Genomic DNA, 5,944 nt, shown 5'->3' with positions numbered 1-5,944 from the left:
TTTTTAATATTAAACAATACAAGGAATTATAAAGAATGAGAATTTTTTCTATCATGACATCAAATTTAAATGGCTTTTCTTACATTCATTTGCTCTAAATTTTATGCACATTTACCTCATTTATCAATGGTAAAAATTATAATTTGTCAAAAAAAAATAAATTCCAAAGATATAAAATATAACCCAAATTTAAACTCTAGAACTCACCACTCGGTGCCTTGGCAAGTAGTAACATAATGGGAGCACATATAATTTTAGCAACAAATGAATTAACCTCAAAATTTATAAACAAATATAATTTCTTTGTTGCAAGTCAAACTTTACTTACAATGACTAAATATAAATGAGAATAAATGTCCCTAAAAAAATATATATGAATTAAATTATTGAGATACAAAACATAAGAATCCATGAGAAAATACTCATCCATCTTCCACCAACCCAATCCATATACCACCAGACATCCACCTCCATCAATGAACTTCCAATGTATTAATTGAATAAATCATCCATACGCATATATATCTATACATACGTGTATCATATTCTAAACATTCGATTAGCCAGCTGCAAATATCTCCGTCTCAATAGATCGCTATTTGTTTCTGGAAAGATGATGCGCCGGGAGAGGGAGTAGCTGGTCAAGTTGAAACTCATATGAAGCAAGGTCCAAAATGGACTCCGGCGTAAAAGGGTAGACAAGAGCAACGGAAGAATGAATCATGAATGAATTAATTGGTGAAGAAGAGCAAAAGAGCTAGCCTATGTAGGTCTGGTTATAGTGTTGTAGCTCGAAGAATTGTTACAAGTAACTTCATATACAAGGGTGGGCGATTTTGCAGCCATGTGCCATATCCATGATCTAAGTACTATAATGTCTCACAGATGACTCCAAAACCTCGGTACTAGGAGATACCATTTCCTTAACTCGATTGTTGTTTCTGTATATCTTGAATGTTGATACTATTCTAACATTTTCGGCATGAGCAATGGCAGGGCTCTCTTCAATATCCACCTTTGAATAAAATATAAAAATAGATATCTAATGAAACTGATTGATGCCACAATGTAAGAGATAGGGAATTAATAAAACAATCAAGTCAAAAGCATGAATCCACTACACTTCATAATTCTTCTTGTATTGAAACAGCTAATCAAGAGCATTTCACTACAGCGAAACATAAAATATGTCACAATGCAACTCAAATTTTTTATATTTTACATAGACTAAGACTATCTCGCTATATCGAAAGACAAATTATGGTAAATGGTAACGATGCAAATCAAATTGTTAAAACCTTAAATAACCAACTGTTGTATATAGATCATTGTGTCACATATGAAAATTTAGATTGTTGTACTATATAAGCACACATACATGACAATAAGGACAATTATTGCTTTCCCGCAAAAAATTCAGTCGGATGACCTGCAAATTTCAAAACCAAACCCAAAAGAAAAAGAAAGCCGAAGGTAACGCTTTACCTTGAGAAAATTGACAGTTTGAAACTGCCAGCACAATGTATCCAAGAATGGAGATATCTGCTTGCATTGCAGGTTTGAACGAGCTTCGAAATGGACAACAGATGCACCTGAAACAATTTTTTTCTTATGATGATCATTAACACATTGTGAGTTTATGAAAATATGAATCAACACACTTACACTGTGAAGAAATTGCAGCTCGGAACTGCTCTAAACCCGAAACTTGCTCTACTTCCCCACCAAATTTCATGTTATGAACGTCTTCTCCCTGTGAAATCTTCAGAGCAATTTGGGCATGAAATAGAGATTCAGCAACCTCCTTGTCATCCGGGAGTTCCTTTCTCAGCGCCTCGTAATCTTTTACAGCTTCCTTCCAATTTCCCAACTATAGTAATAATAAAGCCAATTAAACATAAATAATCTATTTCCAACAATTTTGGATTTGTAAGGAGCTCCCAATTTTACAAATTAAGAAAGGTTTTTGAAGTGTAATTCGTGCCTTGCCATTTGAAGCAGCCTTTCGAAGAACAGCTTTGACATAATGAGGCTGGAAACGGAGAGCTTTGTTACAATCATCCACCGAATTTTCCCACTGCCCAAGCTTAAACCAACAAGCTGCTCTGTTGCAGTAAAGAACGGCATTCGACGGAACAAGCCTGATTCCTTCCCCATAAGCTGAACTGGCTTCAGTAAACCTTTCCGATTTGAATAGATCATTTCCACGAGCTCGAGCTCTGCCCACCAATCTTATATTTTTAAGTAGAAGCGAAATTTCAAAATTACGAGGGTCAATCTCCCCAGCTTTTTCAATGGTTATAAGTGCAACATCAAACCTGCAAAGATTCATCATTCATCACATATTCAAGACCCTTAATTTCTTTTTTCTTTCAACTTATGGAACCCAATTTGTTCGGCCTCTCACACTCACCTCCTCTTCACTCAAAATTCGTATATTTTACATATTTATTTGGTTAGAAATATCCCTCTTCTTTAATAGCTTTAAATTTTCTATTTAATCATTATATCCCATTTGAAATCAACAATTCAAAAGGCAGTCTCTACAAAATCACACAATTTTTCATTAGTTTTTCAACCAATAATTAATTTAATTTACTTTTCACTCAATTATCAGATGATATCAATTTCTTACATAGCCAATCACATGTTTCTAAACTCACCTTCCCCTGGCCAACTCAATTTGTGCACCAACAAAATAACTGTATGCCTCAAAAAACATCCCGAAAATCTTTGAATGCAAATGGGGACTGGTGGAGGGTTCAAAGGAAGGGATTTTTGGCATGGTTATGATGGCGTTCTAGTTTGTCGAGCTTCAAGTAAACTTCTGCCCTACAGGCAAAAAGCTGTAAATTCAAATTCAACCAGTTCAGAATCGGAAAATCGGCGTGCTTCATAATTACTGGTCGAAAAGATATAAGAAGACAAGAAGGATGGAAAGAAAGAGGACCTGAGGTGCCGCATCAACTCCAGAAGCTATGACAGCATCAGCTTCCCTCAATGTGCTTATCCAATCGCCAACATTTCGGGAATCTGCACACCTGCTTAGATGCTTCTCCACCGATTGCAACGTCTGCATTTCAATGGGGTCTGGCTGATTTCCTGGAAAAGATATGTGCTTCTTGGCATTCTCAACCTGTCCTAAACTGTTTACATTCAAGGAATTAGACTGATCATGGAGTAATTGGGGTAAAGTACAAATGAAAATGAGACAAAACCTATTTATTTACATGAGATTTCCGCAAATAATCGTTCAATAAGAATGAAAAAAAATGCCACCGTGTCATTATACATGACGTTTAACAAGATAGAATCCTCCTTGACCAAATTAAAATAACAAGCAAAAAAAATCCCAAGTTAGTATAGGATGTGTAGTCAGATTATTTGAGTTTAGAAAGCATCCAAACCACATAAATCGACAAGGGCCTCCGTCCTGTAACCGCAATTGAAACCACGAACAAAAAAGAACCCCACAAAAAGCATTCCAATAAGATCATCAAGAACAGATGTTAAACAAATTGTAAAGAGAGAGCTTATAATCACAACATTAGTAAAAAATTAAACGAAACAGTAAAAGATAAGAAATCCAACCTGAACCAGTTCGGGCTGAAATAAACAAAAACCATTTATGACTGAATGACAAAAAAAATTCAGCGATTCAGGTAGGCATCACAGAATTACCCAAATCCCAATACATACGAATTTCGATAATCTCGTTAAAGATTCGATCTTATATAACATTCTCACCGAAGTAGCAAAGATCCTAAGCGTTGGTGCGCCATTGCGTATCCCTGATCCAACTTAATGGCCTCCTCACATTCCTTCACCGCATCAGGCAACCGCCGCAGCCCTATCAAAGCAGCTGCTCGATTGCAATGATATGCAGCATTGCCAGGGGATATTGCAATGGCCTTCTCATAAAGAGTCAAAGCCTCTTCAAAGTGACCTTTCTTGTAACTATCATTTCCCATTCTCTTTAAATCCTCCGGATCAACACCACTAGATGATCCCATTTTCCTCTCCGATTCTCCGCCAACCGTTACACCTCTGGAGTAATTAGCACCCCCGGTATCGGCCGGTTTAGCCGCTCCATGGCAACGCACTACACTTCCATGTTCGTAATTCCCCGAACCAGACCCCAAAGTATCAGACTTGGTAGCTCGGCTCGCCATGCCGGTTCTCACGATCCGGCCGGAGAGGCAAATGTTCCCCTCTGGAAGCACAGTCGGGGCCGGCGAGCAGACGGACCCCACTCCGCTGGAAGTTAGCTGTTGGGACCCACAAGAGTCGGAACGGGAATGCCCCGACTTGAAGGTTTGGGTCGCCGTTGGGGAACTCTCCGCCGAAAGCTCCCCCGAGTGGCTGTTGGGATTTGAAACTGACTTCCTGGGGACATTCGGGTTGAACCCAGAAGCGCTCCGACCCGAAACCGATTCAGATGAACTGGAACTGCTACTGGTGGTGGCAGCGGCCGAGCCGGTTCGAGCCCTCAGCGGCGAAACCGGAGAACCCAGATCGAGCTCCCGGAAGTCCGGCTTATTGACACTAACTTGCTCACCCCACCCATCATAAGCCAATGTATTCCTCATTCTATCCGACAGAGTTTCCAATCCTTGCTCGGACATAGATTTCCCCGAACGCGACATTTTCATCAGCAGCCCTCAATCCGACACTCCCAATACAAAAACAATGCTGACAAACAGAACAAGAAATGGAGATACAAAAACAACCCAAAAGAAAAAAAAGAAGAAAAAGAGACGGGGATCTCGTGAACACAAAAGGAAGAAGCAAAGAATGAATGTGAATGCAGAGAAGAAAGAGAGACGCAGATTAATGGAGGAGAGAGATGTTTGTGGAAGTTTGACTTACAGAGAAAGATAAGAGAGGAGAGGGGAAGGGAAGAAAACTCTCTTTATACCTTTTTTCTTTGGTCTGATTTACACTTACTGCTTCACGCGTCAGCCCCCAAGACATGGCGCACGGAATAGCAATGGGCCAAGTTTTCTACGTGTTGGGATCAGAGATGACAATGAGTGGAGTCAAAATCCAACTTTGTGTTAAACTTATTTCTATCAGTGTTCTAAAATGTCCGTTTAAACTCGAAGTTCGGCACAAACGCCTTGCTTCGGAAAAAACGGAAAAAAGCGGTTACAGTTTGACCGAATTAAGCATAATTAAAGTGTTTAATTAAGCGTCCTTAAGCACAATTAATCGCATCTATTTATTTTTAAATTTTTTTATTTTGAAGGTATGCCTTTTTATTTTAAAATAATAAATTAGGTTTATAATTTAGATGTTTGTTTTTTAATTTTAATTATGATTAAGCGTGTCTGATAATGATTTGACAAATATTTAACATTTTTAATGTGTTCTAGTTGTAAAAACAAATAAAGATTGTAATTTTGATATTTTTATGATTTTATAAATATGAGAATTAATGTATCAGACTTAAATTTATCATATTTATGTATTATTTTATCTATTTATTGGTTTGAGATAATTACAATTACACTAAAGATAAAAAACACTTTTTCACGCTTAAGCCTGTGCTAATCTCGCTTAAGCTTGAAAAGCTTGGAGCTTGACATCCGCGTTTCGGGACGCTTCACGCTTTTTAGAACATTGATTTCTACAAGGTAGATTAGATCCGCTAAAATTTTGAAAATAAGTAATGATTAATTATATTTTCAAGAATATTTGGTAAATTTAGGTGTTGAATGTTGAATATTGTGTGTGATGATGAAGGTAATGATGTATTTTATATTTGGATTATTTGTAAAAAATTTCTATAAATAGATCTCTCATTTGTGAAGAAAATCACAATTGAGTTGAGAGGAAAATATTATAAAGTGTGTAGTGTAATAATTTTGAAAGTTTGAGATTTTTACTTTTTACCGTAAATTTTTACTTTTTCACAACACGTTATCAGCACGAAGCTATAAAA

At 37.2% G+C, this 5,944-nt stretch overlaps 1 pseudogene; it reads right to left on the bottom strand.

Moving 5' to 3' along the window:
• Window positions 1–286: 286 nt before the first annotated feature.
• Window positions 287–4,900, bottom strand: LOC140979770 (TPR repeat-containing thioredoxin TTL1-like; annotated as a pseudogene).
• Between the last annotated feature and the right edge of the window lie 1,044 nt (window positions 4,901–5,944).

This window comes from Primulina huaijiensis, chromosome 6, assembly GCF_012295235.1.
Source record: "Primulina huaijiensis isolate GDHJ02 chromosome 6, ASM1229523v2, whole genome shotgun sequence".
NCBI lineage: Eukaryota > Viridiplantae > Streptophyta > Magnoliopsida > Lamiales > Gesneriaceae > Primulina > Primulina huaijiensis.
The sequence above is the reverse complement of the archived record's forward strand: the minus strand, read 5'-3'. Positions and strand labels throughout refer to the sequence as shown.